Source organism: Lagopus muta, chromosome 1, assembly GCF_023343835.1.
Source record: "Lagopus muta isolate bLagMut1 chromosome 1, bLagMut1 primary, whole genome shotgun sequence".
NCBI classification, from domain to species: Eukaryota; Metazoa; Chordata; class Aves; order Galliformes; family Phasianidae; genus Lagopus; species Lagopus muta.
In genome coordinates, this window is record NC_064433.1 from 85,018,600 (window position 1) to 85,043,872 (window position 25,273).

The following is a 25,273-nucleotide window of genomic DNA, read 5'->3' on the forward strand; positions in this document are numbered from 1 at the left end:
AAATAATTCTGTCTTCATTACCTGTTTCTCTTACGTACTTCGGATTTATCTCCTAGCAATGGGTTTGGTTTTGCAGATAAAATTATCTACTGCTTTTCCCCTGAAATCTGTTTTATCTTCTAAGACTGCATTTCATTCTTTATTTGACATTCTTGTCCAGGAATGTAAAGAGTAAATAGAAAAACCCAAGGGTGCAATATACAGATCTGTGGTTGTGAGCAAGTGTTTAAAATTTTTATTTGGCTATTAGCAATTTTTAGTTTACCTGCAGGAGATCTTTGGATGCTGCTAATATTTTTATTTTCTGCCCTGGCTAACTATAACTGTAGGATTCTCCCTGGTAGGATGCTAATATGCTGCGTCTGCCTTAACACTATGTCTATTCCAGAAAGGCAAGTTCTAGGACTAACTCACATTCAGATTTTGTTAAATTAAGGCTCTAATAGGCTTCTAAATTCAAACTTCGGGCCTAAGCAAGTAGTAAGGTTTGGAAATTCAAATGTCATTTTTAATGCTGCAAGGAAGCTGTTTGGTTCAGCATTTCACATAACTGCAACTAACCATAATCAATCTGCCTTTAATCTTTCATTGCTTCAACGTGAATAAGCAAGTATTATTACTGAAATGATCAAAGTCACGCAGAGGTGAATGGAACAACTATTTGAAGCAGAATCTCTAGACTGGATTAGAGAATAGATGCACATAAGCTGAGAAGAGGTTAATTATTTTGTCTCTTAATAAGGTCTGCACTAAACTTTCTGGCAGTTCATGATAAAAAAAAGCTCAGAAAAATCATGTCTGCTTACAGGATCAATGTCTTCCCAGAAATACTGCAGGATTTTGGCACAAGGATGTTGCAAGTTGTTAGATAAACTAAGCAGGACTGATCTTGAATGAAAAAAGAAAACGTTTCTGGCTAAACATAGCAAAGATCAAACCATCAGAATGTATAAAGTGGGTCAGCCTAATTCTGATGATTTTTTGTTTATCTTCTTGCTTACTAAAAGCAATTTTATGGAAATAACTATTGACAGAGAAGGTTATTCTTGCAAAAGTGTTGGCTGCCTAGAACTTTGGTCCGGAAAGCCAGCTGATGCTCTCAAGTTTTTTTTTTTTTAGTATTTATATTAGCAGTTATAAGACTTCCATATCTAGCAAGAAAAAAAAAAAAAGTTCAGTGTAGACTCTACAACAGGATTTCAATGAAATGTTTCTACTTATCAAGCTAACAACTGCCTAGGAAATTAATCTGAAATTTCCTTTGAGACATACTTAAGAATGTGTGTAATATTGTGATTTATTTCTACTTGGGCTTGATTTTAAACTATTTCAAGCCTGAAGTTAGGTAAACACACTGTTGCTCAGATAAATACATGTTTGGGGAATTGGTTGGTCAGTGTGTTGATTTGTTGATTTGTTGAACAGGGCGCAATGCTTTTAGTCAATAAAGACAAGAAGAGCAGAGTATGAAGAGGGCAGAAGGGCAGGCAGACCGAAAATGGTCAGAAATCATAGCTAGTGATAAAACAGCAGAAATGTTTATGCTGAATACATGCACTTCAGATTTTGTACAGTGTTGTTTTTTTCTTAGGCAGAGGATTTGCTTGCAGAAAGGGTGTCTTTGTAGAATACCTGACAATAGATATAAGTGCGAATGACTGTGCTGCAGTTACATGTTGTTGCAAGTTCAGCTAGCATTGTGGCCCCACTCAGGTTGCCTGGTTTCCATTTTATCTGACAGTCAATATGAATTTTATAAGTTAATACCTATATCAACTCAGTATGTCTGAATCTGTTGCCACCTTAGTTCAGGATCTTATTGTGAATCTTGAGAACTGCTTTTTCTGCCAGATTGTGAATAAGTCTTTGTCTGTTGTGTATTTTGGGAGAGTTTTCAAGATGTTCAGCAGTTCTGTCTCCTTATTTCTGTACTGCTTTTAGGGAATTATCATTTATAAAAAAATGGGGCAGTTGAAATATGAACTTGCTGCAGTGATGCACATATTTCTTTTAAATGACTGTTACCCACCCAGATCCACTTGTGGCATAATTTATCTTGCATCTCAGTTGTAGTTTGCAGTTTTACTTAGCATGCATGGTACCTAGGTACTTGGTAATAAATTCAGTTTAAATAAATATTTTATGTGTGATTATACACTCAAAGTCCTCATATTATGGAACAATAGAACCAGAATCTGAACAAAAATGCTTCAGTCAAATGATGCCCATTTTGTTACCAACAAGATTCAAAGATTACATCCAGACCTAGAATTGCACAAAAGACTGAATGTTTTATTCTGGATCCCCAGCATAGAGAACATTGCATTCTGTCTTATTTCTCTAGGCTGGTTGAGACCTGTTAACTGTTAAGGCATTTTACTAAATCCCCCATGTTGAAGAATCTTGATTCTGACTAAGTGAAACAAAACCTCAATATTAGAGCTGTGCTATTGGAAGCCTTTGCAAAGGCCATCTGTTTACTTTCTTAGCTAAAATATAACCATGGAAAAGCTGTTTGCAAACCAAAATGTTCTCAGGAGGATGCTTAAGCATCTGAAATATCTTGAGTTGGCCTGGAATGGACTCCAGCCAATGGACCCGTTGGTCCCAGTTCCATGGAGAGGTAACAGAGAGGTAAATATATGCCTGTGCACAGGAATGATGCTGATTAGGCTAAGAGAAAAACAATGCTGAAATCTACAGATACCAAAGGAATTTTGAGGTGAGTTCAGTACAACTTTATCCAAAATCAGAAGCCTTTCTTTCTTCATCTCATAAGAGAACAACAAATTAACCTGATATCAATCTGTTCAAAAGGAATTACATAAACTCTATTGCTGTCCTATACAAAGTCTCAGTATTAACTGCTTTAACTTACACCTGTATCTGAAGTTTATATTATAGCTTTCTGCACCCATTCTTCTGAATGTTTCTGTAGAACAGACTTAATGGTGTCTTAATCAACTTTAGAGCTCAGTGCAACTGCCTTCATGGGTTGTGTCGCAGATTTGCAAATAAAGATGTTTCATTCAGTGAGTTCTTACTGAAAGTAGTGGGCATGTGGTGGGCACCTACTTTTGTTTGATAAGTTCCTGTTGCAGATTTCTTTTCACGATTTTAAGAAGCGAGATAAAAACATCCTAGCTTGACTGTCAAGGTCTTATGCTGTAATTTTAGGGCTGACAGTTTTAAAAATATATATCTACTTGTAAACTGATCTAGTAAAAAAGCTATTAATCTGGGAAGAGTAATGCATTCCAGGACATTGCTCCAACTATCTCAGCAAAACTCTCTCAATGTTTTACTTGGTGAAGAAGAAGCAAGAAATAGTAGATGGGTTGCAGATGAGTTGCCAAACGTTCCCATGTGATGGCAGCTCTGACTAATATCAGTCCTTATTATCTTCATAAAGCACCCAATTGTCCTCACAGACAATTAATTGTTTCACTGGCAGCTGTAGACATTTGAGTATGTATTCATATGCTTTGGAGGTCATAGAACAAGCAAGTGGAAACTTTGAGAAATGGAAAGAGGACTGTACGGAGGAACTGTATTTCAGTATGGAGATCACTTCATGGCGACTGTGCAGAAAGTGGTGGGGCTTCATTACAGTGAGTAACGATCAGTCAGATACAGCCCCATTAGATCAAGTCTAGTGGCAGCAAAGTGAAAGAGAATCATACTGCCAGTCATGCTAGGGGGTGAATTAAAAAGCATCTTTGGAGGGTGCCATCACCTTCCTCCCAGGTGGGTGGTTTTGTTAGCATTCACTTTAGCACTATGGTCGCAAGCTGTTTAAAAGGCAGCGTTCCTCAGAGGATTCATAGTAAGCCAAGGGCAACTGCTGTTGGCAATAGGCTCTCAAGCAACTCAGCAAGCAGCTGTGATCTCGCTCTCCAAAAAGGCTATGGCTGTTGTGTGAAGGCAATCTCTCCCTAGATTTGACAGGGTTATGAAGAGTCTTACAGATGGATGATACATTACAGCCTGAGATTTGTTGTGGCCAGAGACAACCTAAGCAAAAAACAAGCATTCTTTTGAGTATTACCTGCAGTACAACAGGAAGGCAAATGTGTATTTCTTCTGGTGGACTGAAATACCAGAATCTTAACTCACTTACGTCTATGGTTTACTACGCTAGTGGTAGATTCTTTAGTAGGTTCTGCATAAATGTGCAAGTCAAAAATGAAATTCTGACGACTCTTAAGAACCTTTATTTCCATGTGGAGACTCAAGACTTCAGTCTTAGAGACAGTTTCCCTGAAATGTATGTGATGAGGTTAGCTGACTGTGCAATGGGCTGATAACAATCTAAAGCAGCCTTTCCTGTACCACTTAATTTTACTTTCCAATCTAGTGAGCGTTTGCTCACTACCTCAGAGGAAGTGGAAAGTGTCAGTAGATTATTTCAGCATTCCATCCCAACAAGGAGTTGCTTGTATTTCCATAAATAATTTTGAGTCTTTGCTAGAATAAAACCATGACTGCCTTTTGATAAAACAACCATGGGTTGGGTGGTTTTTTACCTTAAATTTAAAATCACTAACTTGCTAAACAGTTTGTGATCCATAATGTTTTAGTCTCATAAATTTCAATTTACAGTAATGATACTTAAGCTGTTTTCTTTCTTTCTTTCTTTTTTTTTTTTTTTTAATGTATTAAAGGCTTATTCCAGCTCTTTTTGTGGTACTTCTGTGATTTGTTCATGACTCACATGTCCCCAGTTACAACATTTCTTTTTCTTGTGAATTGTTTCTACAGATAAACTGATTTCTTGTATTTTGTGCATATATTTGTTCCTGTTACCATCTGTTTTTGTAGGTGTTTCTTCGTAATTTTGGTGTGTCTATTCTTAAATGATACCATTACTGTGAGATGTTAAAGGAAGAAAAGCCTGAAGGGTTAAGTTAGCATTACACTTGGAATGGGGTATATCTTCTGTTTTTTTACCAAAGGAAAAAAAATGCCTTAAGTTCATATTACTGCAGTTAAAAAAAAAAAATTAAAAAAAAAAAAAAAAAAAAAAAAGGAAGAAAATACTTAAACTGCTTTTGATGGAAAATTGGGTTTCCCAGATTAAAAAAAAAAAGGTTGGACAGAGTGATTATTATTTTGTTTTTGCCTTAAAAACTTAAAATTTAAAACTTGCCAGAAGAAAAAAAGAGCTTGTTTTGAAAGGGTTTGATCCAATGGCCTTTTGACAATGGACTGTGTAGTGTAAAATGACTGTGCTTTCTGCTTTATAAATTTTTACTCATGATACCTCATGCCCTTATTTCCTTCTGGATTCTTTTGTTCACCTTTTAGGAGACAGGGGCAGGGTGGTGTGCAGGAGTTTGCTATGTTTTTCTTTGCTTTTGTTTTTATCAGAAAAGGCGATGAACAGAATTACAGGATTATTTACAGTTTTTTTGTAGTGACTTCAAGTCTGATCTCTGCTGGTTTTTCACAATGCATTTTATACCTAAACAAGCTACTATGGCAACTCTTCTTATCTCTGGAACTGCATTCATCGCCAGGTTTGACACCTAGATATTTTTGTTCCTACATGCCCTCTTGAATCTTCATAGATATAATCTACAAGTCTTCCTTTTGAGAGCTGTGCACCTTTTGAGATTCTGCTGTCAGTCATGGCCTTTCTCTGCTTCTCTTTCCTCAGTCTTTTAGCAAGAATTAACTCTTTATGTTTTCCTTAATCATGTTTTCTTGAAAGTATTTTAAGTTCTTTTAATGCCTTCCAGTATCTGGTTATCAAAAGTTTACCTTTGAGAGTATATGCAGAACTGATGAACCTTCTTCAAGATAGCAAATGTCTTCTTACTTAAATAGAAATACTGGCTTGCATGCCATGTTTGGGTAGGAAAATGAATGTGGAGCATCCTACTATAAGTTAACTATTTCTGAGCATTGAAGCTGTCTACATGAGCTGTATCATCCTGCCACGCTGGAATTTGTTTTCTGTCTTCTTAAACACTTGCTATTACTGGTTTTGACTGCTTGTTCCAATTTGTTGTTTTCCATTAATTCTGCTGAAACAACTCTCAAAAAGTTTCTCATGATGTTATCCAAGTTACAATTATTCTTGCTCTATCTTTCACCTTTGACACTGTCAGCATAGTGTTTCCATGTCACATTAATTCTCCTGATTTACTAATTCTCTTGATTTTATCTGATGGCAAGTCATGAGTTTACCTTTCTTACAAAGATCTTCCAAAGTCCTTGTCACTATTGAAATTTTACCATTACTTTGCTAGCTTCTCCTGAATGATTTGCAGAAACATTCATAAAAACAGAAGTCTTTCGTTCACTGCCTTTCTTTGTTGTGTAGAATCTGTCATTTGGCCTGTCGCTCACTTTCATACTCCAGGTTTTTTCCTTAGTGAAAACCTTTCCCCAGAACCTCACATCTCTGTGAATCTGAAAATTACCTTATTTCTTTTGCTCTTCACAGCTGGCTACCTGAAACCAAACTGCGTGGTCTGTAGAAATGTGACATCTGTCTTTCTATAAACTGAATCTTGCTGCTTATGATTGCTCTTTTATTTGTTGGGGGGCAGTAATTATCTAATTACTTGAATTGAAAGGTGAAACCATTTTCTAATTTACTTTCAAACACTGTCAATTCATTCTTTTACAATATACCCCATATAAAAGTTTTTTAAAAGGTAGACTGAGCTTAAGTCAAACTGTGGTTTTGGGGAAGAGAGAGGGAAGCACAGAGAAGTAGTTAGGCAGCACTGATCAGCATGATCTCAGCATATGAGTTGTCTGATTGAGGTGCCAAACACCTTCTATGTTGTTGTCACTGTTCGTGGACTGGATGATTTGGGTTCATCAGACAGGTTTTTCGTAGATGCTTGGATAAGATTTTGGACATCTTTTTGATATGTAAGTAGGTGTTTAGTTGTTGTTGCAAAGGTGATCAACGCACATACATCAGCAAAAATTTCCCAGCTGTAACTTTCATTTTCAAATTGAGAGCTGGCTTAAGAATTCCAGTAAGCTTTAATGCAAAGCATGAACTTGGTCTGGAATTACTTTGTTATACATCTGAACTGGATTGGCCGTGACTCTTCACTGGAACAGCAAGCTAACAGATGTTATCCCTTGTGTAATTTCCAAAGACAGCCACAGTGTTTGACACTTTCAAATAATAAAAACAAAGCAGATCACGCTAAGATATTAGCCATCTTAAAATTGAGTGTAACATAGCTATATAGATGGAGAATTTCCTTTAAGTCTGCTCATAGAAACTGATGGAAGTTATTACAGCAGTAAATCACTTTGGGGGCAATATTCATGTTTGTTTTTGCAGAATTATAGACTAACATATTAGAACGTTATTTTCATGAGTCACCCCTCTTTACCAGGAATAAATAAAGTTTATTTTTATTCTGTATAGTAGCTGCCTTACACTTGTACAGCTGTGAATGTACTTCTGAAGATAGCTTTTTCTTTTCTTCTGACATAATGATTGTGTACAGAACTCAGAACAACCAGAGATCTCTGTGTTTACACGTGGAGATTAGATTTTGCCATACTTTATTGTTAGGTCCAAATTTTACTGAAATATTTCTGAGATTTGATCTCTGAAATGTGAGGTTTATTTTGTCTTCTTCTAATTTTCTGGTGCTGGCCACTGCCAGCCAAGTTTCCAGATAAAATAGACCATTCCTACATTTCTTTGACCACACTTGGTGTGGTATGTCAATCAGAAAATAGTTTGGCTTCCAAAATACTATTCTAGTTTAGAAAAGAAACTGATCCTGTTCGGAGCAGACAGGATTATTTTTTTTCTAAAACACCAACGAAGGTTTAAATATAGTTTTTGTTTTGGTTGGCTGCATCACTTATTAAGCCCTAACAGCCCTCTCCCAGAGCCATCACCTCAAGAATTTTAATGCAAACTAAATTCAAGTTTTGTAGTTCTCATTTTTGTTTCCTATCTACAAGGAAGAGGATGATTTAAATACTGAGATCAGAAATAGCTGTCTTGCATTGCTTCCCATTGTGGGGCAAACAATCTGGAATTAATTTCATATAAAGCATGATGATTGGTGAGAATTGCATTTGAACAGAATAAATCATGCAGTGGGCTTATTATTTTGGACTATTGGAAGAGTTGAACTTGAGATTTCTCTGCAGTTACTTTCTTAACATCTGTAGGAGAGGGGAAAGAGAGAAGTACATCCAAATGGCATGCCTAAGAGAGGAATGTAAATTATCCTTTCTGTTTATTTGCCTTTAAAGCCTGTCTGCTAAACTGCTTAGTATTCAGATACCACTGTGATAGGTGCATTATAAATAATATATTATCTTTTTAAAGTTTTAGTCTAAATAGACTGTGTCCTCGATTGCCCTTTCCAAAGTTGTACATATGCTATTATTATATGAGAAGAATAAAAGAAAAAATTAGCTGAAGAGACTTGGAAAGTTGTTGACTTTGTCAATTTTTAATGAAAAAGCCTTACTAAACATAAAACTCTCCCCATTCCTTCTGAGCAAGTGATGTAGAAAACATTAAATTCAAAGGAGGAGCCCAGCTGTTCCTATAAAGTAGGCGGACATTTTCCAGTTCACACTATGCAGATATCTTCTGCATCTTGCCAGGCTAAATGTTCTGCACTGGGAAAGGTATATGATGGTTAATAGAGGATGAGTTTATCCGTAACAGGTGGACCTGGTTTGATGTTGGCACAGAGTACTCAGTACACTGAATAAACTTAGTTGTGCCATTTTAACAAGCTAGCATCTTCATATTAACAAGAGATAGCTGCTCACTGACCCTGCCTGAGTTGCACTGCTATTCTTGTTTTTCCAGTTTTGGAGTAGAGAGAATACTTTTTGTCCATAAATCTTACACTATTCTGAAAACTGATGATAAATACAGTAATGCTGAGCTGGTGTCATGGCCAACATAGAAAAGCTAGACACGAAATGAGGACAAATACAATATTACTGAAAGAGCTGAATTCCTCAGTCTTCTGACTCTTTGATACAGGAAACAAATTATAACTCTGAGACTACTTGTGTCGTATTTGGGAGTGCAGGATAGCCCTCTGGCAACTTAACAGCAGTTCATGTGAAAGTGAGTAATTGATTAAGTGTGTGGGTTTTTCTGCATAGCGGGTGTTTTTGTAGACAAGATGGCTAGTTCTTGGTACTGAATGTTTTTCTGCCTGACTTGCACCTTGTCAACATACACAAGCAACAAGTTAGTTTCACTTCATTACAGTTTGAAGTGGGATAGACCTCTCCTCACACCACCACTTATGCAATTACACAGCAACAAGTTGTGTCCTACGGCTTATCTTCTCAAAGAAAGAGAAACAAGCAGCATAAGCAGGGAGGCAATCAGTCCCTGAAGCAACTTGAGCTGCATTCTCAGCAAGAATAACGTAAGAATTACTTTGGCCAGCACCTAGTGTGCTTCTTAGTAGCCAGCACAGGTTGTGAAGAGTAAGGAGGGAATAAGCAATAGCTGGAGTTAGGCAAGGGAGTATATTTATTGTAGAGAGGAGTGGCAGGTTACTTAGTAAGCTGTCCTGATTTGTCAAAGATATGAAGTAATCTCTGGCTAGTAATTCAATCACAGACTTCTCTGTGAGGATATTTGTGTCTCAGAAGGATTGTATCGGTAATTGTTTTGGCGTGGAGGGTATATTGGGTTTACATGGCAAGGTCTTGGTAGCAGCAGGACTACAGGAGTGGCCTCTGCAAGCAGGGCCCAGCAGCTGCCCCATGTCAGACTAGAACCAGCTCCAGCTGCTCTAACAGGGATGCACTGCTGCCAGAGCTGAGCCATGAGCACGCTGGGTGTGTTCCTGGGAGAACAGATTGAAATAAGAGACTGCGGCCCAGAAGAGGCCCATGGAGGAGCAGGCTGTCCCCCTGCAGCCCACGGGCATCAGACAGGGCATATCTTCACATGCAGCCATGGAAGCCCATGGTACAGCAGTGGATGGGCATGGAGGAGGCCAATGCCCATAGAGAGCCCCTGCAGGAGCAGACTTGGTTGCTGCATCCTGCAGAATTTGCTACCCACAGGAACCCATGTGGAGCAGTGCCTGAAGGGTGGGTGCTGCAATATGCAGCCATGTTGGAGAAGCGCATGAAGAGCTTCAAACAGTGGGAAGCTCACATAGGATCAGTTCAGGAAGAGCGGCATCCCATGGGAGGGACTGCATCCCATGGGAGGGACCTATGGAGAACAGGGACAGAGAGTGCGCACAAAGCAGTGATAAAGCACTATGGGCTGACCACAGCCTCCATTGCCTTATGCCACTCTGGGAAGGAGGTAGAAGAGGGTAGTTTGCAGGTGAGAGGGGGAAGATCTTCTGGGTTTGCTTTTAGTTCTCACTGCGCTAGTCTTTTATCAGTGGATAATAAATTATAGTAATTTCCCTTATGCTTTTGCCCATGGTAGTAAGTGGTGAAACATCTCCCTGTCCTTTTCTCAACCCACATGTGGTCTTCTTCCATCATACATTCTTTCCCTATCTAACAAAGGAGAGGGAGAGAGATGAGCTACCTATTGGTGTTAAACCACAACACGGGGAGAGTAGTGTAGTTCTCAGTTCAGTTCCTCAACCCCTACAGGAAAAAAAAATAAACTCTAGTTTTGTTGTTAACTCCTTATCACTTAATGGACTTTCTGCTCTATCCTTGACCATTCTGAAAAAGGAACTAGTCTTGTAAAATCTGGAAAATACTATTTAGCCTATTGCCATGGACAATTCTCAGTTTTGTTTTCTCATTGTTATTTGTGGGGATGAAGGGTGGGGTGAAGTTTGAAGAAAGTAAATGATTTTTAAAATTCTTAGACCTGAAACAGACATCCTGTGTAAAACTGAGAAAGTGAGGACTGAAGACTAAGCTGATGGTATGTTTAAAACAAGATACTATTACTAATAGAAGATGCAAGCAAACAGCTTTCAGTGCAGCTACCATGTTAATTAAAACTTTGCATTCCTGTGGAAAGTATGAGGTGTTGGTAATACAGATTAATGAAATGAAATGTTACACAAATCCCAGCAACTTGTCTTTCTCCTTACTCTTAGCTGTTGAGCAGCTAATGGGATGGAAGTGTGTTTACATCTGAAGCTGAGCTGTATGCATGCTAGCGGAGTTGATGTTTTCCATAGAGAACAGAACATCAGCCAAATTCTAGCAACCTGCCAGCATGCTAGACAGATGCCTGGCTTTACTTAGCTCTCAAACAGCATTGCTCATGTTTTAGGTATCTAAGCTTCTAAATTCTGATCAACTACAGGTGCCCTAGGCAATTAATTTCAGTTTATATAGAGGTTAGGTTTCATTCTAATAGCCATCTTATAAAAACTCAACTGGAGTTTATCATAACGTGCAACATAATAGCAGGAGATGATGTGCTGCAATCCATATTCCCTTCAGTCCACCAGCATGCGTACAGCTCAACTGATATATATGTTGGCTATCTAGAAAACCTTTACCTATATATATTATATATTCTCTTTCCTTTTCTTTTTTACTTTATAATTGCATTTTGTTCGTCTTGTGTTCTTGGACAGTCCTTTTCATACCAGAACTGTAAAGTAAGGGGTCATTTGCATGGTGTTTAGCAGGCAGACACGAATGCTGTGCTTTGAGCCAGATGGATGCTGGCCAGCTCTGAGCGGAAGCCATGCAGTGCAGGGATGAACCTCAGCTAGCAGACTCACTGCTAGCAGGTTATAGGATCTCAGGCCATACAAGTGTATTAGCTTGATCATAGAATCACAGAATTGCTCAGGTTAGAAGAGACCTTCAAGATCAAGTCAAACCACAACCTAACCATACCACCCTAACACTAACAACCCTCAGCTAAATCATGTCTCTGAGCACCACATCCAAACAGTTTTTAAATACATCCAGGGATGGTGACTCAACCACTTCCCTGGGAAGCCTATTCCAGTGCTTAACCACCCTTTCTATAAAGAAGTTTGTCTTTTTTTTTTTTATATCTAATCTAATCTGCATCCTCTGGTGCAACTTGAGGCCATTTTCCCTCGTCCTGTCACCAGTGAGATGAGACCAGCCCCGCTCTTGCTGCAATCACCTTACAGGTATTAGAAAAGAGCAATAAGGTCTCCCCTCAGCCTCCTCTTCCCCAGACTAAACAGCCTCAGTTCCTTCAGTCACTCCTCATACAGAATCTGCTCCAAGCCCTTTGCCAGCCTTGTTGCCCTTCTTTGGACCTGCTCCAGCACCTCAGTGTCCTTTCTATATTGAGATGCCCAGTGATCTAAATCTTCCCTATTTTAGTTTGAAACCATCTTCCCTTGTCCTGTCACAGCAGACCCTGCTAAATAGGGTGTTCCCTTCTTTCTTACAGCTCCCCTTTAGAAACTGAAAAGACTCTATCATGTCTCCCCAGAGCCTTCTCCTCTCCAGTCTGAACAGCCCCACCTCTCATTCTGTCCTCGCTATTCCATGCCTTAGATCATTTTTGTGACCCTCCTGTGGATGCACTCCAGCAGGTCTGTCTCTCTCCTGCACTGAGGACTCCATATCTGAACACAGTACTGCAGGTGAGGTCTCACTAGCAGAAAGCAGAGGGGCAGGTTCACTTCCCACCACCTGCTGACCATGCTTCTTTTGATGCAGCCCAGGATACGTTTGGCTTTCTGGGCTGTGAGGGCACATTTCTGGCTCATGTCCAGCTTGCTATCTCTCATTACCCTAAGACCTTTCCAGCAGGGCTGTGCTATATCCTTACATCTCCCATCTTGTATTCATTGGGAGTTGCCATAACATCATGACCTGTATCCACTGCTCAAGCCTGTCTAGGTCATTCTGGAAGGCACCCTGTCCCTCGGGCATGTCAACTGCACCTCACAGCTTGATATCGTCCACAGTCTTGCTGATAATGCACCCAATCTCACTGCTGACTTAATTAATGAACATATTAAACAGCATCAGTCCCAGCACTGACCCCTGAGGGACATTACTTGTCACTGATCTCCATTTGGAACTTGATGTGTTTGCTGCACACGTAGAGAAAAATAAATGGAACTCTATTCCAGATGCAGAGAAACAGAGGTTAAATAACAGTGATATAAAAATACTGAGGCTTGGAAGAGCAAAACTTGCAAAGAAGCAGAAAAGCTTCACAGAGTTGAGCAATGTTCAGAAGTGTATTTAATTGCTCACAGTTGAAAGCAAATAGGCAATGAGTTTGCATGTCCCTGTGAACACTCTCTCAAGGACTTCCAGGCAAACGCAACCAGCAGGCTTCCCATGGGTTTATAGCTTTACCAAGTTCAAATAACCAAGCTCAATGCCATAGCATAGAAACATAGAGTCTTTAAAGTTGTAAAAGATTGCTAAGATAGATCAAGTCCAACCATCAACCCACTGCAGTCATGCCCACTAACCATGCCCCTCAGTAGCCTATCTATAAGGTTCTTGAACACTTCCAGGACAGTGACTGCACCACTTCCCTGGGAACCCTGTCCCAGTGCCTCACCATTCTTTCTGAGAAGAAATTTTTCTTAGTGTCCAACTTGAAAGTCCCCTGTTACAACTTCAGGCCATTACCTCTCATCCTATTGCTGTTACATAGAAGAAGAGGCCGACCCCCAGCTCACTACAGCCTTCTTTCAGGTAGTTGTAGAAAGTGATAAGACCTCCCCTGAGCCTCCTCTTCTCCAGACTGCACAATCCCAGCTCCCTCAGCTGCTCCTCAGTGCCAAAGCAGACTATGACAACAAAAGAAAATAAATAGAAAGCTTACCCCTATCCTGGGCTCACTCACAAAACACCAGCAAAAATGATCTCCAGAAGAGAACCTCCCCCACTGGTAGCCAGCTCTTAAATAGGTCTAGGAGAGGTGGAGCCAGGCAGCACAGGAGAATTGCCTTCACCTGTGCTCCTCTGGCTGACTCATTGCTCGCCTCAGGTGGTCAATCAGAGGTTCAGGCTGTGACTCAGCAGTTGCCATACAGCAGCAATGCAGGAGTTCCCTGCCCAAGTCTTTGCAGTGCTGTCACTCACAGCAGTGTCACAGCTGGTGAGGGCAGAGTAGAAACAGTTCGTTTAGGACTTCGTAGGTCACAGCTGCAAAGCAAGTTGGACTGGCACCGTGTCTGGCAGTCCTGTAGTAAAGCAACTAATCCTTCTTTGCCTTCTGTGCCACTTCCAATGGGTTGTGCTCCTCTCATGTCTACACGTTAGCTGAATCCCTCATGTGAAATGCATGAGATGCATGAGGCTTTCATGTGGCAGTATGTATGTCAGGAGTGTTTCTTGTTTCTGTGCTGGTGAGTTATCAAAAGCCATGTTGTCATGGACTAGCTCACAAAGAGGGCGAGCGTTAATCACTGAAAAAAAAGCCATTGAAATCAAAGCAGGGGATCCCTGAAGTTCAATTGTCCTGTGTTTTGTTCTGTTGGTTTTTATTTATATATTTTTTCTTTGTTTAACCAGAAGAAATGAAACTCGATCTATTTGTTCTTTCTACAACTCATAGGAAAAATTTTAATGGCTGTGGGCAAAGTAAGAGAGCAGTGAATAACTCAGTTGGCTTTAGGGGAGACAGCCAGGAGATAGCAAAGGCAGATGTGTTTTTATGGGAAGAAAATGTTTTGCAGGCTGTCAAAAAGGATAAATCTGACTGGGGACAATGGGTTTCAAAATGCTGTAGGAAGAACAAGATGCCTCTTGCTGGAGTGTATGCTAACTTTTTTTTGTCCTATTTAAAAAAACAACAACAAGAAAAATACATGCTACTATGACATGAATAAGGTCCATGAGGATGAAGGAAAGGCTCTTCACCATATTGTGGGATATTTTAGATTTTAACAATGACAGAAGGCAGAAGCTGAATCAATAAAACCTGAAAAAGACTATGAACCAAGAGCTTTTAAACCTGGTTATTTGGCAGTCATGGAAGCAGGAGGTAGGACCATGGTGACTGAAAATTACAGCATCCTATGCTGTGAGAAAGGGGGGTTAGTTGGAAATTGAACCTGTATGGAGCAAAAAGAGATGAAGTTCCCAAGAAAAGGGGTAAAGTAGGGGTAGAGGCATAGTACATCTCCCCTTTCTTTACCATCTGTTCCATGGCGAAGTATTTCTAAAGTCTCAGTCCCTTTGTGCAACTAGATGCTGTCTGAAGAAAACTCCCATTTGTGTAACATCTACAGAAATTAATATTGGTTTCTTACTTCTTTGCCTCAAGTTCTAACTCACCAAAACGGATTGTTTGCCTGTGCCCTGAAAGTCTATGCTATTAATCCCTAATCCTTGGGATTGGTTTAAAACCCGAAGATTAGGCTTCTGCTCTTTCCCATGCTTTATTGCCACAGACAATCTGGGGATACAGTGGAGAACATGGCGCACTGGACCAGGCCTGGCTCTCAGGTAAGAGAGACTGTATGCTATGGGGCGCAATGTGCACCAACCAGCTGGAGACTGTACCCTCTGCGGATGCACTCTGAGTGTGTCAGCATGCTATCAGTAAGCCCCAGTTGGTATTGCCTGCTGGTGTGCCTAGAATGGCCAGCCCACCTACCTCTGTGCTGTGCTTTGTTGCTCAGTGCAGGTGTGATGGACAGTCTGGTGAATAAAAATCCTCTTATTACCCCTGAATATGCAGAAATACCATTTGAGACTCCTAGAAGTGTACTGAAATAATAAAAATGGATAATGCTTAAACATGGGAGTCATTTTTAAAGGGCAAAAAAGAAGGCATTATGGAATCTTTTGTCATACCAGTGTCTTGGTGCGTGCACACACACACACACAGTAAAAGAAAAGTGAATACAGATCAGCATTAGGACAGTCTCTTTTTACCCATGCTGCTGAAGGCAGAGAACACTTTGAAGTCAATAGGTCACCTATCCTGACTTCTTGGGTTAGAAAGCTGTTGTGACTCAAGCTCTCCCATCTGTATTTGTGTTGCAGTAAATCCTCACAATTTATACTCCTGCAGTTTAAGTCTAGCATGCCAACACTCATTCCTTACCCGTTCTATAATTAGCTCAGCTATTACAGTTGTTTTGACCCTACATGTTCATTCGATCCTCATCAGCACAGATGCAGTAATTTAGTTTGACTGCATGCAGTCCCACAGCTAGGATGAATGCTCCTTGCTGCACTTAAAGGGAGAAGCAACATATGGGTGAGCAGGATGTTCCTAGATCATGGAAAGTACATGCTGCAGTAATCCTAAAAAGTCCTTCCAAATCCAAAATGTGGGATTCAGATAACAAAGATTAACAAAGCTATGCTGCATATATATATATATATATATATATATACGCATTAAATTTTCTTGGAGATTATGGTTTAAATTCAGGGAATTCTGTACTAGCATGAATTTTTATTTGACCTGAAGCAACAAAACAGATCCAATTTCATTTTAGCAGAGCTGCTCCCACATAACTTCTTTTTTCAGGTTTAGTCAATTCAAAAGACAAAACTGACGTGGCAGAAAGGAGGAATCTTTTCAGTTCAATTACTTCACTGATTTCTTTTAGCTTATTTTAGCAATTCATCTGAATTATTTATTTTCAGCTTATTTTAGACAATATAATTGTCTGTAGTTGAAATCAAAATACTCATAATACTGTTTAAGTACCATGAAATATTTTGTTGTTACAAAGACTGATCTGTATGTATCCTATTTTTTGTAAGGGTATGTAGCAACAACATGCAGGGAAATGGCTTTAAACTGGAAGAGGGTAGATTTAGGCTAGATATTAAGAAGTTCTTAGCTATGAGGGTAATGAGACACTGGAACAGGTTGCTCAGAGAGGTTGTGGATGCCTCCTTGCTGGAGGCATTGAAAATCAGGCTGGATGGGGCTCTGAGCAACCTGGTCTAGAGGTGTCCCTGCCTACAGCAGGTGGTCTTAAAGGTCTCTTCCAACCCAAACTGTTCAATGATTCTATGGTGTGATTCTACTACCCTCATAATGAACAGCAGTGGTCCTATTCGCATGCCAAACTGGTATATATTGCCTCAGTCTGTTAGGTAGAAATGTTTTAGACCTTCTGAAGTACATTTGCTCTTGAGTCTATCTTTCCCTTCTGCCCCAAAAAGTGAAAGGGGAGAGAGGTGCAGAAACAGTGAAAAGAAAATAGCAGGAGAACTTCTACATGGAGCGCATGGAGCAGGGCCAGGGTAACAAGTCTTTAAAACAGGGAATGTGTAGTATGTCCACTAAAAAAAAAAAAAGAAGAAGAAAAAAAAAGAGAAAAACACAGATGATTTTATTTATTTATTTATTGTTTTTAAGTGCGCTGTTGAAAGAAGTCTCATGTTTTCCCAGCAGCCATACAGTGTTGCTGGAAAGCCATCAGCTGATCAACCAATAGTCACATCAGTGACATTCCAGCATATGTGTCTTTGTCTCACAGTTGCTTAGTCAGATGGCGGTTTATTTTTATCCAAAATTCATTGCCAGATGGGATAAAGGGGCTCATCTGACTGACAGGAAAGCTTAAATTTTTCCAGTCATTCTTTTAGTAAGGGGAAGCCTTGTGATACACCCTTTCTCAAACAGAGATCTGACAGAAGATAAGGCTCTTAAATAAAAGGATCAGCTCTCTTTACTCAGAAGCCACACAGGAATGGAAGACCATCTGTTCTCCTGATTGTTCTTAAAAGATAAGCAAAAATTGCAGTGGAGTTTGACCAACTTTTCTCCTTTATTCTTTTTAATGGGCTCTTCTGTTGGCATTGCCACTGTTTGTTTTCCAGACAGCTTTTAGTTTTGTCACTTGTAAGCTTGCTGTGAGCTGACATCATGGTTAATGAAATGCAAAGTGATGTACCTACGTATCTATTTGACAAAAATAAATTGTAGAGAATTTTCTAGATGTAAAATAGAGGAGAGGTAACTCGTGAAGCAAAATCTTCCATAAATCTTTATTTATCCTTCACAGTTAGAGCTTGAGTTATTTCTCTGCTGTGTTTACTGTTGGCCAGATTCATTGAGATTTGTAGGGTTTTAAGTTTCTTTTCTTGAAATTCAGTTGTACGAGCTTTGTGGTTATTTGTGCTCTTCAGCAACCAGATGAGACACTATTGTTATGCCTGTCTAATTGTTTGAGGAGCAAAATTAATAGATCAGAAAACAGGCATGCCGGTCTGAATTGGTTGTCCTGTCACAAATGCTTCGAAATGGGTATTCTTGTTGATTGTTGTGGTGCAGAACCAGGTACATCAGACTCTCACTTATTCAGGAATTCAGTGACTTGCCCAAGATAATACAGAAAGCTTGTGACAGAGCTTTGGATATATGGCTTATTTGTTGGTTTTTTTTTTTTTAAGGTCAAAAAATTTAACATGATTCTCAAATCTAAGTGTGAAAGACCTAAGGTAACTTCAGAATGTGAGAAGTATGTGTGCATTAGGTATAGCTGGGAAAGGGATACAGTTCCCTGTGTTGTTACAAAGAAGATAAATTTAGATTTCTTACTTCTCTGTGGGTTTTTTTAAGGTGTTTATTGGTAGTGATGTGGAGTTGGTGGTTTTCTGTGTGTAAGTTAGCAGTAACTCACAAGTTCTCATTTTTTTGAGTTTCCATTAGAGTGCATAGCTGGAAATGCCATTTATGTCTGTTTGCGGGGTTGGAGTAAGGAAACATGATTAAGAGATATTTGAAAAGCTGACTGGGAGGGGAATGGAATATTGCCACAGTCAGGTGGCCTAGAGCCTTCCACCAAAGCAGTGCAGGCAGCGGGACACCAAAGGCTGGTGGCATCACAGTAAGGGGGTGGAGGTACCATGGAAAATGGAAAAGCAGGTCTTGGAGACAAAGGATGAGCATGGATAGAGCCACAAAGCCTGAAAGGGTGACATGTCAGTAAAGGTAGTGAAACTGATGTTATGACCTGGAGTAATTAATTACCTTAATTAATTACTGCAGTGAATAGCCCCAACGAGGTGAAGTGAGTATAAAAGGCTAGAAGTGACTTGGGCTGTCATAGTCAAGAATACTGTAGGGCTGTAAGCAAAAAAGACCAGATTGATGAAAGAAGACCGAATTAAAAATACCTGTAGGAAGAGACAGCAGGCACAGCCTTGAGAAGAGAGAAATATGTTATGGTCAGTTTTTGCAGTATTGCTACAGAAGAATCCAAGCTTATTTTTGGCCATGTTGTGTTTTAAACCCATGCAGAATATTTGAAAATATCTTTTTCTTCTCTTTCACAGAAACATAATGGTGTGAAGTTGCTGGCTGGAACAGCTCTAGTGTTTATATGAAGTTATTACAGAGAGATCCTGAGTTTTATGCTTGGTGAAGCCAATTTTATGAAAGTGTTTCTGTACGCAAAGGCTCATCTATATTGTGTTTGCATAGATATGTGAAAAATAGCAGCCAGAATTGCCAAATGCAGGTGAGGACAGATGAGAAAGGCTAACGGAATATATTAGTTCTGTGCAGTCAGCTGCATTGGAGGTGCAAATGAGGACAAGAATGAAGTACGCATGCTCATGTCAAAAGGCTCAACTGCCAAATGCCTACACATGTGGCCATTGCGTTGTTCCCTTAGAAGTTAAGTTCAGGTGCCCCTTTTTAGAAAGGGAGGGAGCGTGTGGGTATCAGAATTTGAGCGTTCCAAGTGGGAGTGAATCTGGGATCTGAGCAATCCCTCCAGTACCACTGCGTGATGAAATGCAGGAAAACTGCTTCTCATTTGTTGTTCAGTGTTTCTAAGTAAGTTCACCATCTGGTCACTGGATCTTGTTAAATGCCTTTGTATACAAGATGAAGACACCCCCGCTTTCAGACAGCTTCTCTTATTACAGATACACAGCAAGCTGGCCATCTTTCAGCCCTCCTCATCTGTAATTAGCTCAGGCTGTTGAACTTAGACTGTAACAATGCAATCAAGGACAGACAACTAGAGGTGAGAGGTCACAGAGGAGAATTTAAAGTTGAGACACCTGAGTTGGGACATGAAAAAATTACATCAGATGCTATTCAGTGTACAGGACGTATCCAAGCCCATTTCATGAAGGGAAGATTACATTCTTAATACAAAAAAATGGATACAGTGTGGAAGAACTGGAGGAAATTAAATGAGAGAACAGATAAGCTAAAAAAGAAACTGGAAAAAGGAAAATGATAGTGAAGGAATGTAGGATATTCTACTAGCTTTCCCCTCCCTTTTTCTGTGGAGGTTTCCTTATACATATGACTGCAGTGGATCCTGCAGCTAGGTACCTGGCAGTTGCGTCCCACAGAAAATAAAATCTACTTTTGAGTTTTGATTTTATTTATTAATTTATTTTGTTCCCTTCCCCACACATGAAGAGTGAGTTAAAAGAATTAACCGTACACCTAGAGTCTAGGCATGCTTACATCCATATTCTTCAGTTATTAATGAAAGGGTTCTGCAGTCCTTCAGGCTTTTTTTTCCACTGAGAAAGAGGATGTCCCAGCCTCATGTTCTTACAAATGGGTGTGCAAAAATATTCCCCTCACTATTGTTTTCTCTTTTGTCTGCTGAAAAGAGCACATTTCATTCAGTAGTCTGATTTCCTCAGATACTCTGAAAGTTCAAGGTATTGGCAAGTAATATCCAGCCATGACACACAAGCAGCAGAAGGGCCCAGTGTAGGAGAAAATGCAAAGTAGTTCTTGTAAGTTCTTTAGCAGCCTGTGAGATTGCACCTTTGCTACTCAAAGCTTCCATGGATGTAAATGCTGAATGCTTGAGTTTTCTGCTCTGTCTATAGGCCCCATCACAGCTTTGATGAAAGCTCTTCTTTGCGTAGGCAGTTCCACAGACTGAGAGTCTTTAAAAAGCTAGCACCTGATTACAAAGTTAAAGGCAGTTTTCCTTATATGTTACTACAAGTAAATCAAGAAATCTGGATCTGGTTCTGAAATCTGGCTTTCAAATTGCCCAGAAGAACATAACTACACCCATAGTTGTTGATGTACATCCTTGGATGGACTATGAGGCTTCTAGAGCTCACTGAAGGGGACTTTGAATTGCATGGTGGAACCACTGATGAGTACCCATGGCTTCCCTGTGAAATGGAGAGTTTACCATACTGCGGGGGTCTGTGCTCTGCTCTTACACAGTCCCAGATAAGCCACTAGACTGCCTTGCAAATACCACCACCCTCTAATATGAGCTGTTTGGGTGCCCAGGCACCTCCAGGAGTTCTACAATCCCAATCTGCCTTTTATTAAAGCAGTGTATGCTTGTGGTGATGCTTTATGCTCTTCTTCAAAGCAGAATTTGTCCCTTAATCTCTTTTTCAGGCATCAGTTGAGTTTCAGCCAGTTTGTAATTGTGTTTTATCGAGTGTCAAGTGGCCAGCAATTTTTTGTTCATTTTTTTTTTTTTTAATTTCTGGGAAAGAAGTCTGGATTAGCACACAGCTGATGAAGAAAAGCCATGCATTTTGACAAGAGATGAAGAAGTTGTCAGGAATGATGGGGAAGATGTCTGAAAGCAAGGCTCCAATGAAGCAGTCTTCTGTCTGTGTCAAAAACTGTAGAAGAATTTAAAGGACAAAAGCTGTAGATTAAAATCTTAAATGGATAAGTGCCAAGCAAATCCTAAAATGAGCTAAGCCTTTCTAACAGACTGAGCCTGACAATGACAGTATCAGCACACTTTCGTCCCTTTTGAAATTATTGAGTAAAAGTTTATATATTGCACTGAATTTTGGGACAAACACCTCTTGAAATCTTGCACATTCACATATAACTTACCATAGAATCATAGAATAGTTAGAGTTGAAAGGGGCCCTTAAAGATTACCTAGTCCAACTCCTTGCAATGAACAGGAACACCTAAAGCTAGATCAGGTTGCTCAGAGCCCTTCCAGTCTGACCTTGAGTGCTTCTAGGGATGGGGCATCCACCATATCTCTAGGCAACCTGTGCCAGTGCCTCACCATCCTCACTCTAAAAGACTTTTTCCTTATATCCAGTCTAAATCTACTCTCATTTAGTCTAAGAACATTTTCCCTTGTCCTATCAGAATAGTTTCTGCTGAACAGTCTGTCCTCTTCTTTCTTACAGCTCCCCTTTACACACTGAAAGTCTGCTATCAGGACTCCCCTTCTCTTTTCCAGGCTGAACAGCCTGAGCTCCCTCAACCTGTCCACACAGGAGAGGTGTTCCATCCCTTGGGTCATTTTTGTGGCCCTCTTCTGGACACGCTCCTGTAGGTCCACATCTCTCCTGTACTGAGGACTCCACATCCAGATGCAGTACTCCAGGTGAGGTCTCACTACAGTAAACTGCGATAATAATAATGCAAACTGATCTCCCTTGTGCAGGGCCAGTTTTGACCCTGAATATTTAATGACTGAAATAAAGCACTGATATTTTATTTTAGTATGTCTGTATTTAGAAGAACAAGGACAAGAACTCAGCCATGCCTGGGAATGTCTAGAAGATGGATGAAGAATTTCCCTGGGAGGTAGGCTGTGCTGTCAGACCAGGGAGGTTGGGTGACTGGTGTACAATGAGAAAAAAGATCATCTGAAGGATGATGATTCTGGTGGATCTTTGGTGTAACAAATCACTGTTAAGCTATTCCTAGCTTTCTCTTATTTAATTTGTGTTAATCATACTCATAAAACAAAGGAGGAATAATAGACTTTGGCTTGGATTGCCATGCCTTTGATCTGTAGTGTTCGAAGTGCACATGGGGTGATGAAATTAAGAATACCTACTGTTGTGGGGCTTGGGGTTTCTTTTGTGGTTTTGTTTGTTGATTTTGGTTTTCTTGTGTTGGGTGTTTTGTTCATTTGATCTTGGTTGTTTTTCCCCATTAAGCTACAAAACAGCAGGTGCAGATTTACCAATGAAACTTAAGAGATTTCTCTGATGTGATATGTGCTCCTGATCATCACATGACATGTGAGTATCTACATTCAGCCTAGGCCAAAAAAAAAACTGCTACATTTCAGAATAGAAACAGAGCATCAAAGAGGACAAATTATCTTCTGACCATTGCAGTCTCAAGTTATTCACAGAAGTTCCCATATGCCACTAGCAAAAATAGTTTGTATCAATCAGACAGTACATTTTGCTGTACAAAGAGTGATTGCCCAATAAATTGCAAAGAGGAAACTCAGAGGGTATTTTGTTATCCGCTATTACACTTAAATCCAGTAGTAACTGTCTGCAGTTTTCACATAATAAAACAAAAATTCTCCAAAGTAATAGGGAGAAATTGAAGCATTAGAGAGAAAATTTATAAACCAACCAGGAAACTCAAACAATACTCTTGAATAAGAAAGGATGAATGTTCAGATGGGCTCAGTGAGCTGTGGGTGCTGGTTACTTCAGGCTTCTGTGCTGAGGCTGACGTGAGGGCTGCTAAATGTGAAATATTTTGCAGTAGTACTCTCATACTAATGATAGTCTAAGAACACAAGCAAAATGAAGTTTTCTGGGAGAGAGTATCTTGTTGCTTCCGTAGGAGGGGAAAGAAGTGTGTGGGCAGACAAGATTTCATCTTGAAAATCATAAATCCTCCTGTTCCCTGAAAAGGATCATTATTGGAAATCTATGTGATCATGTTTTAGTTCTGCAGTGGGTGGTAGCCGTGCACTACATTCAGCTGTCTTCATTTCCCACATTGTAGTTAGGGAGACAGAAGGGTATTCTGGCCCTCTTTGATCTCTCTACTGAGAAAGGCAACAAGACTTCCAGGTATGATGGTGGATTCTGTGTGTGTGAGACTCCAGCACCTGTTTATTTTCCGTGAACTAATAAGTCACCAGATGGTAAAGGTTTTTATCCGAGCTGCTCTATCTGGATTTGTACCAGTAAGTTGGACATGAAAGGTACCATATGGTACTGTTAATCCCTGAAGCATTCATTATTCCTAATGTAATTTTCAACACCTTTCAGTGTTGACATCTCCCTTTCGTTACTGTCCATACTTATTTATATGGTTAATGTTCAGATGAAGCTTAACTTAAAGTATTTGGTTTGGGTTATTTTATGTGAGTTTCTGAGTTTCAGTGCCAACTGGAAAATTAATTGCCCTTGGACAGTCAGTTGGGGGCATGTGTAAAATGAGGTGGTTGTGTCATCGCAGTCTGCAGTGGGTAGGGTCTGTCACTGGCAGTCTTAGCAAAGAGGCAGACTGCAAATAAGTTTGACAATTTGAGAAGTAGTGTGTGTTCTAATGGATACTGCCTATTAGTACAAAACCCTGCTTTACTGTGAATGATGGTCATTGCTTGTTTTCACTGCTGGCAAGAAACTACCTGACTAGGCTTAGACTTCTTTGAGGCTCTGGGAGTAGGGCTGATTTGTGATATAATGCGGATATTAAAGATTGGACCTTGGGTGGCCAGCAGTTTTAGAGTTGGAGACTAGCCCATGAACAGCTCTGGATCCACAGGATGTGTTTAGGGTTTAAGGGCTGGATGTTCTGCAGGCTGGTAGATGTCCAGAGGGGTTGGCATCCTGGTGGCGACACAGTGCCTCTAGAATCGGGCTGAAGCATGTTTAGTATGACTGCAATGAGGAAACATGTAACTTGACTGCATTATAATGAAACAACTTCTGTTTAGTATAGATAGTGCACAGGTATGGGCAAATACTGGTGCCTGAATTTAGGCTGTTTGGCTGAACAGTTGCATCTTCTACAGAATGTTTTATACTATAATAGCATAGCAGTAAACACCATTTATATGTAAAGAAGCAGATCCAGAAGTTTTTCATCTTCTGAAACAACTTGCTGCAGTTTTTTCAGAAATGTGCCAATAAATAATATTGATTATTTAAAAGAATAGATTTAAGCATTCCAGGCTGATTTAGAGAAACAAATTAAAAGGCAAGAAAAGATTTAAAACTTTTGCTGATATTTTGAATAAGACTGCATTTCTTCAGTTTTTATGCAAAAAGGACTGTGATAGCCACTAGTATCTTCTGTAGAGTGGCCACTCATGGAACCAGTTTGCACAGCGAGTGCACAAATCTCTTGGCGGATTCCTGGCACAGAAGGATGAAACAGTCTCTGAGGTTCTATTTGCTCTGGCAATGCTGAAAAAGCCTCCTTGTCACAGGAAGGAGCACATGGGGTCCTGCTGAGAGAAGTGCCCTGTCATTGGGGGTGCAGAGAAGTGAGACGCTACCTACTCTGGTGGGATGACCATCCTTCCCAGGACAGGAACAGCCAGCCTCTGCTACAGTTGCAGCCGTCCTGGTTTTCCAGAGCTCTGCCACTGACCAAGGCGTGGGAGTCATCACTTGTGGAGCTCTCTGTGATCCCTTTCACAGGACCTCTATCTGTAGACCACTGGTCTGAATCCCA

The 25,273-nt window shown here is 40.0% G+C and overlaps 1 protein-coding gene across 2 annotated transcripts in view; it reads right to left on the bottom strand.

Annotated features, from left to right (window-relative positions):
• The window catches only part of LOC125702206 (ABI family member 3 binding protein), a 306,563-nt gene that overhangs the window by 184,440 nt on the left and 96,850 nt on the right, over window positions 1-25,273 (bottom strand). Inside the window, exon 1 of one of the 2 annotated variants that reach the window (XM_048965337.1) lies at window positions 13,754-13,786. The exons of the other annotated variant lie outside the window; for it this stretch is intronic. The gene's annotated coding sequence lies outside the window, so the exon portion shown is untranslated. Of the gene's footprint in view, window positions 1-13,753; window positions 13,787-25,273 lie in introns of those variants that run through there. 2 annotated transcript variants of the gene reach the window in all.